Genomic DNA, 13838 nt, shown 5'->3' on the forward strand with positions numbered 1-13838 from the left:
TGGTTTTGAGACTTATTTATGTGTTTTCTCATTTTGACTGGTGCGGGGGGCTGTTAGCGCCTGCACAGATCACCTCCTCTGAGCTGGGTGAGGTGGGACAGGCCAGGAGCAGCGGTAGGGATGGTGACCCAAAAGCCCTTTCCTGTGGGCTGGGATCAGCCAGAGGGATGGTGGCCGGGAAACCCCTTCCTCTGGACCAGGAGCAGTGGGATGATGGCTCAGAAGCCCCTTCCTCTGGGCCAGGAGCAGTGGGACAGAAGGTGACCCAAAAGCCCTTTCCTCTGGGCTGGGAGCAGCGGGAGGGATGGTGACTGGTAAGCCCCTTCCTCTGGACCAGGAACAGTGGGACGACGGCTCAGAAGCCCCTACCTCTGGGCCGGGAACAGTGGGACTCAGTACCTTGGTCTGGTGGTCTGGTGTGCTCTGCGCCTTGGTAATGTGGAATCAGGTGGCTGCCTGTCTGCAGTGGGTTGATTCGGTGTCTTCTGCGTGACTCAGGACCTCGGTAGGGCATGCACAGACCTGCCTGTCTGCAGCGGGCTGATTCGGCGTCTTCCCCAACCTTTTCTTTCAGTTTATCACTGCTGAATGTCAGTGCCTCTTGTTTCCTAGAAAGCAAGACCCCTAATATAAACAGTTGCAGATATTGAACCATCAAGTTACCAAAGCATGTGTTCTTTTCATTCTCTGGGTTTAAAAAAAAAATTTAATGACCAAATAAGAAGAATTGAAGGATCAAGGAAATCTAAACACTGAAGTAAGCAGTAAGGAGTAGATTCAAAAAGAAGAGGTCCTGGGAACAAATAAAAATCTTAGCAAAATGAGAACAATGTGGAGGACAGTCAAGAAATAAATAATTACTCCTCAGGTTAATTTTTAAAGTTATTAATAACTTTTAAATACATAGATACATATGTACACATGCATATACCCCATTCTAGGATCCCCAGCAGCATGCATTCTCCTTTTTCCCAAGAGTCCTTCAATAGTATGAAAGTTACTAATCCTCTCTGGCCTCTTTCTCTTTATCTGTAGAGTGGGCTTATTAATAAACCCTATCTCATTGGGTAATTGAAATGATATATAAAAATGCTTAGCACAGTGCCTGACATATTAACTGAATGCCTAACTGTGTACTTGGTGGCCTCCAAGAAGAAAATAAGTCATAACCAAGGAGTCTTCAAGATGCTCAGCGTCTTTTCAGTTCCTGAGAGTCCCTCACTAAAAATGCCAGAGGTCAGTCCCTTGAACCAGACCTCAGTCTACTAAAGCACTCAGGTATCCACAGTCTCCTGTAATATCATTTTCCCTGATCTCCAGTCTTGTGTCTGGTCCTTTGAAGGCAAGTCCCTCGCTCCTGCCTTGAATAAGGAATGTTCCTATTATGGCAGACTGTCTTCAGCACTAGAACAGACATCTCCCAGTGAAAGAAATTTCTTTCTCTGACTAGACACTTGACACATAGTGAGACTTGGATACAGTGAATGCTGTGAACATGCCCACTCCTTTTCAACCAGCTCTTCTTTAACTGAGGGACTATGTGCAAGGAGGTGGCCAGTCCCTCATTTTCTGACACTGAATTTAGAAGTCTTACTTGGTTATCTATGTTGCATCTACTCAGAAAATCCTGTTGTTTGATCTCCTCTGTGTTTGTCCCTTAACCTAATATGAGCTGTTGCTTAACCTAATTTGAGCAAAAGAGAAAGTTGAGGGAGAGTTTATGAGGTTTATGTATCAGGATTGCATTAATGTTTTTTAATCCCCAACTTCTCACCTGCAAATACTGGTATTATGCAGGGCAGTTCTGCTATGGGAAAATAAGGCATAAGATAGGATTCTATGGGAAGCATACAATACAATCCACATTTTTAATCCACCAACCCTGGCAAACAGAAGAGAGAAATACTTTGGGTTAGGCTCTCTTCTTATCTTACCTTAATTACTGCAACAAGCCACCTGGATCTTCCTGGCAATCTTCCTGTCTACTAAATCATCCTCCATTTTGCTGTTAGATGGAAATTATCTCTCTCTACTCAGAGCTCCTACAAGCATAGATTTTTTGTGACATTTATTATTTTTGAACTTGTATTATAGAACCATATGCGTATATCCTTTCCTTGCCAGATTAGACGGCTATGAGGTCATTGTGCTGCAGTCTTCCACCTTTTGATTATGAGGGTTCATTCTTTTATAAACTACCCAGTCCACACTTGCATATAGAATTAGTTGCCTATATTAAAATCCTGGTTTTACCACAAACTGATCACGGGTAAGGTAAATGTTCAGTGCTTCAGTTTCTCAATTGTAAGAAAAATAATAGGATCCATAGAGCTTCTGTGAGGGTTAAATAAGGAGATGTACTAACAGTACCTGGCACATAGTACTTGTTAAGTGTTACCCTCTACCATGCTGCTAATGCTGATGCTCTCCTAGTCAGATGACAGTGTCCTTCCTCAAAGTTCCTGAAGTTCTATGCTTGCTTTAAGGTGACGATTTGCCCATAAAGAAGAGACTCGCTCTTTGGCAGTGGGTATGGGAAGCTGTTACAATATTAGCTCATTAAAAGTGAGATCTGTCCTTAGTTAACTTTGTATTTCTTATAGCACCATGAAGATAGATACTAATTAATGTCTTAAAATTTATTTTTCCCACTTAAAGTCTACTACATTCTCATAAATAAATTTAGAAAATATAAGAGATACAATTCAGAAGGAAAAAATTATTCTTGTCATACCATCTAATCACTATAAATATTTTCGTACATCTCCTTTCCTCACTTAATATATATTTTGGCATACTTAAGCTCATTGTATATTTTGTATATTCAGTTGTATATGCTGATTTTTAAATACTGGCTATTTTAAGAATTTCTTTTATACTTGTGCATACTTGATTTAAAATGTCACAGCTGCACTATAAATTACATTAGTATTCCCCTAGTGCTAGATGTTGCAGATTTTTAGTTAAAAATAAACTTAAATGATCATTTTGGTCTATAGGGCCTTTGTTTTTAGCATGTTAGATGATTCAGTACTATCAGGAATAATATTTATCAAAGATTATCAGTGAAACAATTTGTCTATATTATTTCCACTTTAGCACCCATTTTCTTCCCTCTTTTGAAAATTGAGGCAATATCAGGTCAACACTGATGTTTCTTATTTTCTAGTAGTCCTTAGAATTTATATATTCAAAAAGTTAAAATTAAGGGTGAGGAGCTATCTCTGCAGAAGAATGGCCAAGCATAGGATGTCAGAGTCCAGGTAAGGTAAGGAGAATGTGTATGATCAGTGCCTGTATTGAGGCATAATTCGCATATATGAAAACTTACTCTACGTCGTATACAGTTCTGACAGATACATACATGTAACTGGATTATGAAACAGTTCTATCACCCTAAAAAAAAAACCTCTTCATTCTCTTTGTAATCACGCCTTTCCCCCCATCCCTAATCTCTGAAATTATTGATCTATTTTCTGTCCCTATATTTGTGCCTTTTCTGGGATGTTATATAAATGGAATCACACCATACAGAGTTCTTTTGTGTCTGTTTTTTTTTTAGCTTTGCCTAATATGACATTCATCCATATTATAGTATGTTCATTCCTTTTTTATTGCTGATTAATATTCCATTGCATGCTTATATTGTTTGTCCATTCACTAGTTAAAGGACATCTGGGTTGTTTTCAGGGGTTTTTTTGGGGGGTGGTAATTAACAAAGCTTTTTAAAGCTTTCACATATAGATTTTTTTTTCCTGTGCATGTAGATCTTTATTTATCATTTATAAATACCTAGGTGGGAGATTGCTGGGTTGTATATTGAACCTGATTGGGAAACTTCCATTCTTTTTCAAAATGGATATACTATTTTTTAATCAATTCTGATATTTTATTGTGACTTTAATTTGCATTTCTTAAGTAACCAGTGATGCTGAGTATCTTTTTCTATGCTTATTTGTCACCTCTGTATCTTCTTAGTTGTCTCTTTTTTGTTTATTTATTTTTATTCATTCAAATATTTATTGAGCAGCTAAGAAATACAAAGGTAATTAAAACAAGAGATGAGGCACATGCACAACAGAAAGCATTATATAAGGTTTACTGAATTACAGCAGTCAAAAAAGTAAAGGAAAAAAAGATGCTTTAGGAAAAAGATTGCTTCCAGCTTGGAAGAGGGTCTGAGTGGCAAATCAGGAAAGGGGATTGAGATTAAAATAAAAGACTTGAGTCTGGATTGTTGATGATACTCAGTATGAACTATTATTTGTCTCTCCTTTTCCTGTCTCCCCATCTTTGGATTTAAATTTATCAGTAGTGCCCAGGACTGTTCAATGTGCCTTTTCCATACTTGCTTGCATTTTTGCTTTGATATCTTCTATAGCTAGGTCCTTTGGGCGTTTTAGGAGTCTTTTCTTGTTTTTTGAAGGATTCTTGACCTTTTGATCTTGATGTTGATAGTTTTGAGTCTTTTCCATTCTGGTTTGATTTTTGTGCATTTTTGGCTGGAGTATCTCATATCAATTTCTTCACTGGTGCTTTCTCTTCAGCTTCCTCATCAAAATCATTGTCATCATCATCATCATCATTGTAGTCATCATCATCATCTTCAGCAGCAGCTAGTTTTACTTTTTTCTGCGGAAGCTTGCTACCACTTCCAGGGACAGATCATTTTCCAGATATACTTAAGAGTTTTGCATCCTCTTCCTCCTCATCATCTGATTCTGCATCTTCCTCCACAGCTATTAAGTGCTGCTATCTACTACTATGCACAGGCCCCGAACCACACTTCAACCATAAGACAACAGGGGGTATAATTTCAAAGCCCCCAAGGGAAACCGTTGGCTGTACAGACATTTTCAAAATTGCTATTGTTATTTTAATTGGACTGCCTTCATAATTCATTCCTCTGCTTCCACAATGTGCAATTCATCCTTTGTACCAGCCCCTAAACTGACTGTTCTTTTTTTTTTTTTTTTTTTGGTGTCAGGGATCAAACTTGGGACCTTGCACTTACAAAGGAGGCGGCGGAACTACTGAGCTAAATCCCTGGCCCATAAACTGGCTGTTCTTAATGACAACTGGTGCTCATTTTCATCATTATCCACCTTAAAGTGATAATCTTTGTCGGCCTTTAGTTCACAACCGAAAAGATAGTTCTGGGGCCTCAGGGGGCTCATGTCTGTATCCATGGAATCTTCCATGTAGTGGTGGCATGCACTTAGGTGGGAGAGAACACAGACGGAAATAAACAGCTGCTGTCCCCAGAGAACAGATCCACAAGAGGGAATCACACCAGGTTCTTTTTGTTTGTTTATTTGTTGTTTGTTTTTTGACCCAGGAATACAACCCTGCCAACACCTTTATTTTGGACTGTGAAAGAAGAAATTTCTGTTCTTTTAAGCCACCTAGTTTATGGTGATTTGTTACAGTAGTCATAGGAAACTTACTTCTAGCACCATTTGTTGAGAGAGCTGTCCTTTCTCTATCCTGTTGCCTTTGCACTTTTGTCAAAACTTATTACCACACATATTTGCTGGGTCTATTTCTAGACTCCCTTCTGTGGTACATTGATCTGTGTGACTATCATTTCACTAGCACTGCTTTGTCATAAATACTGTAGCTTTATAATAATTTTGAAAATAGGTAATGTGAACCCTCCAACTTTGTTTTCCTTTTCAAAATTATGTCAGCTTTTCCTATACAAATTTTAGAATCAGCTTGCCAATTTCTGTCCATATACATATATGCTAATGAACCTTTAATGGGAATTATATTGAATCTATAGTTCAGTTTGGGCAACTTAACATCTTAATAATCTTAAATTCTCCAATCCACAGACATACATATTTGTCTTTTTAGGTATTTTTTAAAAATTTCTTTCCCAAATATCTAGCATCTAAGTATTTAATGTTTTTTGGTGCTGTTGCATTGGTAATAGTTTACTGTTAGTATACAGCATTAGGATGTATCAGGAGGGATTTCCTATGTAGAAGACCTTGTCATACATGAATAGTGCTATTTCTTCCTTTCCAATCTGCGAGCCTTTTACTTTTTCGTACTTCATTGCATCTACTACAGTGTTGAAGAGAACTGGTAAAAGTAGGCCTCCTTGTTTTAAGTCTTCTCTTTGTACTTTATCAGAATATCTTTCCCCCAGCAGTTTACTGCTAAAGTTGATTATTCATTGCTTGCTAGCTTGGTGGTGAGGAGTGGAGGTATTCATATTTTCTATTCTCTTAGTATTAGTAGTAAGGTATCACTAATGACCTAGACCCAGTTCCTTCATCTGTCTCTAATGGACATAGGGTTTTTTTTGCTTTTGTTTTATTTGATATTTTCTACGTCCTTACTTCTGCTGCAGTGGATCTTCTCCTGCTCTGTGAAGGAAATAGAGTTGCCCTTTCTTTCCCCCAGCAGCTTCCAGCTTTTGTTTTGTAGCTGAGAAAGGGTAGAAGTACCTAGAACAGGGCTTTGTTCCTTCCTGTAGTGGCTAATATACATCTCTCTCCAGCCTCTATCCAAGAGGCCTTTCCTGCCCTACTTAGCTGACTTGACACCAGCTTGCCTGGCACCCAGCATCTGTCCCAGGTAAGCAAATGCACATGATCTGTGTCTACTTGAAGTACCTGTCCTTCTTTAGATTCAAGACTAATTGGTTCTGCAACAAGCTTCCTATAAAGTTTTTGCTCTATGTTGACTTCCTTGGTCATTTTTGTGGGGGAAGTGATGATTTCTTTCTTGGAAGTCGGGTTTAGATAAAAGATATTATGTAAAATAGAGGAGTGAGAGAGGTTGGGGAAATAATGTAAAGCAGAAGATGCATCTGCTTTGGCCTTTCACGTTGAGTAGTAACTCAAAAGAATGTGTTAGAATTTGTTCCTTCCCCTGGGACAATATCATAACGCAACATGATTTCTCTTCCCTAACATCCTGCATGAAACAGTAAGACTCCCTAATTTGACTGTCCATTTCTTCCTCCTGTGTTCATTCTGTTCAGAGAGGTGTTCCTGAATAGAAAAGTGAGGAAAAAAATGGGATTATTTGGCCTTCTTCCACTATTTAGTAAAGGAAAGATGTGATGGCCTCATATGTAGTGTTTGCTCCCAATTTTCAATGTAAACCAGACTCTTATGATTAATAAGAGAGGGCATTCACTTGTGCTTTTGAAAGATGGACCATTGTGAAAAGACCCAACCCTGTTTTCTGCTTTTCCTCCCTAAAAACAGTCTTGACAAAAGCTATGCAAGTCATCCTGTCTCCTATTAACAGTGATCTCAACTGTTTGTTTTAAAGAGTTCACAACCTGAAAGCAATATTTTCACATACAAAAACATAGTATCAACCAAACCTTTTGAAAAAGCTTCCCCTGTGCTTCTGTTCATAAGATCAAGTTAATCTCTTTGTAATAGGTGGGAATGTTCTATAGGTGAGAATTTCTCATCGTAGGTGGGAATGTTCTATCAGTAACATTGATATTGTCTTAAAGGAAGATGCCTGCAGATAAACACCCTTCCACATACATGATGTATTCAAACAAAAGATCAGCTGATGACTCGGGGGGCATGGATAGAGGGAAAGAAACAGAAGAGGTGACTCCATGGAAGCATGGTGGATTGCCTGAGGAATCCTAGACAGAAGAGACTGTAAAGGGGCTGGGTTGCCATAGTCGTGGGTGGTAATGAATAGACATAAGGGAGAATATTCAAGAATACAACTTGTTCCCAGGCACTGGTAATAATTCTTAATCCTGTCAAATGGCAATATGAGGAGAAATGATTATATTCTTTTTTTTCTTAAATTCTTTTATTGGTACATTTTAGGTATACAACATAATTACATTTCTCATTGGGAACTTGGACCTTTACATGATGCATCTTGGTTCTTATTTTTTCCCCATTCCTAGGCCTCCCTTCACCCCCTCCACCCTTCCCTATTTACAAAGACTTTATTTCCATTTTTTCCATTTCTCAGCATTTTTCCTTTCCCTTCTTTCCTTTCCCCACCCCTCCCATTAACCCTACCGCTTTGGACCTTTTCTTCCTATTTTGCATTAAGAAATGATAAATTCTTGACTTCACTTTTCCATAGCAGGAAGGGACTTTAAGCAGTAGTGAATAGCAAAACATCACTGGAGCCCCTTAAGCCAGAAAAGTTTCTGTTCCAAGAGCTATCCAGTCTACAAAGAAAAGCCAGTTTCCTTCTTGTCTTAATTCACCCAGGGTGCTGCATCGAAAAACCATATACTAGATAGCTTACAAACAAGAGAAATTTATTTCACACAGTTACGAAGGCTAGAAAGTCCAAGATCAAGGCAGATGTCTGGTAAGGGTCTACTTTGCAGCTCGTGGCACTTTTCATGCTGTATTCTTACATAGTAAAAGGGGTAAGAAGTCCCTCAAAAGTCTCTTTTATAGGAACACTAATCTCATTCATGAGGACTCCACCCCTATGACCTAATCATATCCCAAAGGCCCTACTACCTGATACCAACACTTTGAGGATTAAGATTTCAACACATGAATTTTGATGAGATAAAACATTCATACCATAGCACACTTTGAAGTCTTCCTATCAGGGAGTGCCATCCAGAAGTCTTAACAAGACTCACTACAGAGATTATAAGGCAATTTGTTCCTCCACCTTTTCCCAGTGCAGTGAGTTGTTAAAACCTGAAAGTTGTGGTTGAAGCATCAATTATTTCTAAGTTCCCCAAACAAATAGCTATCTAACATGCTGCAAGAATTTATTCAGGAGGAATATTTCAAGTTGTTTGAATTATCTTTTGCTATATTAACAAGCTACTCTACATTAGCACTTTAATCAACAACCATTTTATTTGTCCACAGTTCTGTAGGTCATAAATTTGACCAGAAGTAAGTTAGATATGTTTTTGGCTAACATCTCTCATGAAGTTGCAGTCAGATGGCAGCTGGGGCTAGAATACCAGGGATGGCTTCACTCACAAGTCTGGTGCCCTGGTAGACTTATACATGCCACGCAAGCACTCCTCCACAAAGATACATCTCCACCATCATCCCTTTTTTTAGTATTTTGTTTTAGTTCAAGGTCTTGTTAAGTTGCCCAGGCTGGGTTTGAGCTCAAAATCTTTCTGCCTCAGCCTCCTGAGTAGTTGGGATTATAGGCAAGACTCACCACACCAGAAAACTTCTTAATCATTACACTGCCCTGAGTGACACTGATAGTCAGTGCATACCACATACTAGGCGTAGTTCCTGTTCTACTACTGACAGAGATCTCTGATTTGGCTTGCATTTTCTCATCTGTTACAGTAATGCTTTGGCCTTTCCTCACAAGCTAAGGTCATATTGACAAAATGTATCATATCAGGCAGAGACAATCTCTTTATTTCAGCACCTCTGTAGACATCATTATGTGATTTATAGGGATGAGGAAATTCTAGATAAGAATTTTAAGAGTCACAAATTGTTTCATAATTTTTGTAGATTTCTCATTGATTGACAAATTTTTGTTATCATTTGTCCATGCCTTTTATTATGATAGCATCTAGGGTACCTGAAGTTATCTTTTGAAAACTTGAACTCCATCTTCTTTGAATGAATGCTTCATCAATACTTAATGGTGCTCCATTTTCCCATTATTCCTTTTATATAATCACATTTACTGACCAGATTCATCCAAAAATTATATTTAGTGTTATTTATTTGCTGCGTTGAAGTTTTGCTTTAATTGATGAATTATTTTGTTTTTAAAAACCCCTTCTTTCTACCTTAACATATATATTGGAGGCAGATATTTTTATATTGGTAGGGTTGGGCAGGAAGCTAGGCCTCTGTCTCTCCATGTGTATAGCTAAGTCTTCTTTACTTGGTAACTGTATTTCAAGAATGAGTATTCCAAGCGGTTATGCAGAAGCTATGCCCTCTCAGGCCAAGCCTCAGAAGGTAGAAAGTACTACTTTTACCATATTCTCTTGAAATAAATTCTAGAGCTAACCCAGATTGAAAAGGAGGGGAAATAGACTTCCACCTCTTGATAGAGGAGTAGCAAGGTTAATTTGCAAAAGACTACTTGAGATGAGAGAGATAGTTACAGCCATCTTTATTTGGGAACACTTTCTTAGGCTTCTCATTCTGCTCTATTAATTTATTTGAATTTAACTCAGACTTTTTGTATTACAGTTGAAATTCATATCTTTTTGTTCACTTTTCAGTGAAGATGGAAAACATGGGAGTTACCTTCCATCCATCTATGAAAGGCTGATTATCCCATGGGCTTGGGTTCTGCTCCTTTTAAGTAAGATTAGAAGTTGTGGGAAAAAAACCTAGAAGGATATAAGATGCAAATTCTTGGTCCATTTCCTTCATTTTTATCGTAAGTCAATTGCACTATATTATTATTAAGTTGAAGGTGTTTTATTATTCACACAGGGATTCTCAGTTCAGTTAATATGCTTGATAATGACATTTGATTTTTTTTTTAATTGCTGTTCTTTTATTCCCCTCTCAGTACTGGCGACTCAAAGTCCTCTTTTATAGGGCTATTATTCTCTACGGCTATTCTGTTCCTGTGTGTGTTGGAAACTCAGGTTTATCTCTATTATATGTTAGTAATTAAAGCAAATCTCTACAACAAGTCATAAAACAGCCTGCCCTGCCCCAAGAAACTGAAACTAAAAACTAAAAGCTGAATCAAGCAGAGATAAAAACCTACATTGGCAGCTGACAAATACGATTACACCCCTTGAAAATCCTGCTTCGAGTCCCTACATCTAGACATGTTTGAGGTTGCCAAGGGCAAAGATGCTACCTTCCTATACAGAGAGGCACCAACTTGGCATGAAGCACACCCTGTCAACCAAGTTTTAAACAGCATTCATTTCGTCACATCATTCTTAGGCCAGAGGGAGAAATGCCCTCAGCATATTCCAAAGCAATGGAGCCTCTTTTTTTCCACCTGAACATACCTAAGGGATTCCACACACTTCTATCAGTGTCAGAGCCTCATGGCTCATTAGGGCAACAAGTCTTGGAGAGGACTCTGTAGTGTGGGAAAAGTCCACCATTGAGAATCACTGGGATAAAACTTGAAGCAATGTAAGGTAATACTGGGTGACAGAGAAAACCAAAGATAAGCAATAAATGAACCAAACTGATATGTATCCTCCTAATTCCTTTACATAGCCTCTAAGATTGACAAAACAAAACATACTTTATCCAAAATCATATTTGTTTCAGAGAAATCCAAGATTATGCTACCTCACTACATATCAGATTTACAGTGAAAAGTAGAGAGATATATGACAAAAATTCATAATTCTGCATATCACCTTCCAATAACTTCACCATGCATGATACCCCATGAAAATTTCCCTAAAACCTAGCCTTTGGTGGGTATGGCATAATGTTTCATCTTAAGCAGGGACACGGTCTTTGTCTCTCTTATACACTGTTTGAGGCACATGGCAAACATTCATTGTAGGCATTCATTAAATGATGGTTTAGTAAATAAATTCATGTGCAGCAATAATAGGATCCAGTCTTAGTCCTGAGCATGAGCCAGACTTCCCTAAAGACTTTCCTTTCCCCGACATTACAGCTTTAGCAGAAGAGTGCTCATTTTCCTACCTCAGCCTCTCATTGGAGAATATGACATACTTAGAGATTAAGTTTCAGAACTAGAAAAAGGCCCTTGGAAATCAATTAGCTTCCAAAATTCATTTTATTGGAAAAATTCAGTCCAGAAATACGATTTTTGCCAGGATCACCTGTCAGTATGTCTGTAATTGAGCCCTGCAAGGGAGTGTGAAAACAGGCCCACTGTGGAATGAGTGTTAGAGATTGCAGGTGCCTTGTGTAATTGGTGTGGATAAGATCCATTTCAGGGGGAGAAAGAAGACAGTAAACCTACTGATACTTTCCTGGGTCAGTTCTGGCCAGAGAAAGCCATTGTTGCCTGGAGAGGGAAGGAAGTTTTATCTTTATCTTCTACAGATACATTGGACTGGGCCTAATCAGCACCCTCAAGTAAGTGCTAAGCAAAAGCAAAAACATTTTGAGGAAATACTTTTGTAAACAAGTGCTGCTTTCTTGTAAACTTGTAAATCAATTGTAACATTCAAGATTCCACGGTTAGATGCCCTTTTGGGATATATGCATGCTTTGCTGTGGGAACAAGAACAAAGACTGTAAAGTTCCTGCCCCACCACTGAAGATCTATATTCCAACCTTGCTGCTTCCCACCCCCATCTACCCCAGCCCCCTAAAAAAATCTCATTAGCAGTGCAAACCAAGCTCCCTTGGGCACTGTCCCCAGAGAAGCAGCACACTAACTTGTTAGAGGAGGCATCATCCCCTCTGGGATGGCTGCCAGAAAACTGCACAACCTTATGGAAATTGTAATGATTCAGGGTTCCTTTGGGGAAGGTAGGTATCCTGGAAAACACCTGGTCCCTTAGCTTTGAAATAGATGGCAGATTAGGAGAGGGGGGAATTCATTCTATAAATATTTATCAGGTGTCAGTTGTATCAGGCACTGTGCTAGGAAATCTAGTATGAACGAATTATGTACCTAGTAAGTGCTAGTTATCTAGGATAAATGAAATGGTGTCATTGTTCACTGCTCTTCCTTCTAAACTTTTTGTGGTGATTCCTATCTTGCTTCACAATGACTTGTTCATTTTATTTAGCATTAATGGAAAGTTAATCATATGCCATCCCATAAAAATAGTGCTTTGATTGACTTAAATATGGGACCTTATGACATAATATAGGAATCTGACTCTCCAGTTAAATTATAGACTCCTTGAGGACATAAGTTTTATCTCTTTCTTTCATAGTAGTCCTCATAGCATTTCATATGATGGTAAATGCAGAGAAAATACTCAGTAAAAATTGATTATTAGCTTGCCTAAAAAATATTTAGAAACAGATCAGGAAGGGACTAGGAAAGAGTGTGATTGCAAGCAAAGGTTTAGAACACAGAAGAGCAGCATACCCTGCAGATGACAGCTACAGATAACTACCAAAAGAAAGCTGTACTATTTATAATACTTTTTAAAAATGTATGCCTGCATAATCTATGCATAGCATCTATTACATGCATGATATTTGAATGTAAAGAACCACCAGGTAAAAATGGTATCACTGAAGACAAAGATTAAATACCATATATCTTAAACAAAAGAAACTCTTCAGGCATGGTAAAGAAAAGTGTATTCATTGCCACCATTTGTATTTTTAGTGCCCTAGCCTTGATTTTAACACTCACGAGCACAGGTTACAGCACCAATTCTCTAATGTAGACCTAATGCTTTACTTCAGTAAATAGTATAATGAGAAATATAACCAGTGCCCAGTTTTAAAATAAGCCACTTGTTTTTTGTTTTGTTTTGTTTTTTGTTTTCTCTTATGAACTTACATCTGCACAGGGTCTTTGGCTTGAAACACATCTAGTTTTTAGAGTGGAATATTCATACTTCCTATTAGCAGGGAAGTTCTAAGGTAAAACTACTGTAATTCTAATGTAGAGAATTTTAGGGAAGTCCTGGAAACACTAGACTATGTTTCTTTAGAAACCTGAAAACCTTGGGCCGGGGATTTAGCTCAGTGGTTCTGCCACCTGCCTCGAAGGTGCAAGGACCCCCGAGTTCGATCCCCAGTACCAAAAAAAAAAAAAAAGAAACCTGAAAACCTAAGAAAAGTTTTATTGGAGTAAGAAGCAACATGATAGAAGTAACTAAGTAACTTTTTGGTTAAATTTTAGTAAATGCTCACAGTTGATGAGAGGAGCAACAATTAAGTATGCTAAAGTATTTCATATTACCTTAGGGAACAGGATGGTATCTTAACACCTTGCCT

General features: G+C 38.2%; 1 protein-coding gene across 9 annotated transcripts in view; it reads left to right on the top strand.

Moving 5' to 3' along the window:
• Exoc6b (exocyst complex component 6B) overlaps positions 1–13838 on the top strand; it is a 721832-nt gene that overhangs the window by 672314 nt on the left and 35680 nt on the right. For 2 of the 9 annotated variants that reach the window (XM_021262474.2, XM_087215914.1), the window contains one exon: positions 1–13838. This exon is cut by the window's left edge and continues 48091 nt beyond it; it is cut by the window's right edge and continues 16730 nt beyond it. The exons of the other annotated variants lie outside the window; for them this stretch is intronic. The gene's annotated coding sequence lies outside the window, so the exon portion shown is untranslated. 9 annotated transcript variants of the gene reach the window in all.

Source organism: Heterocephalus glaber, unplaced genomic scaffold (genome assembly GCF_053883595.1).
Source record: "Heterocephalus glaber isolate CG9 unplaced genomic scaffold, H.glaber_assembly_v1.0 deba00001456, whole genome shotgun sequence".
NCBI lineage: Eukaryota > Metazoa > Chordata > Mammalia > Rodentia > Bathyergidae > Heterocephalus > Heterocephalus glaber.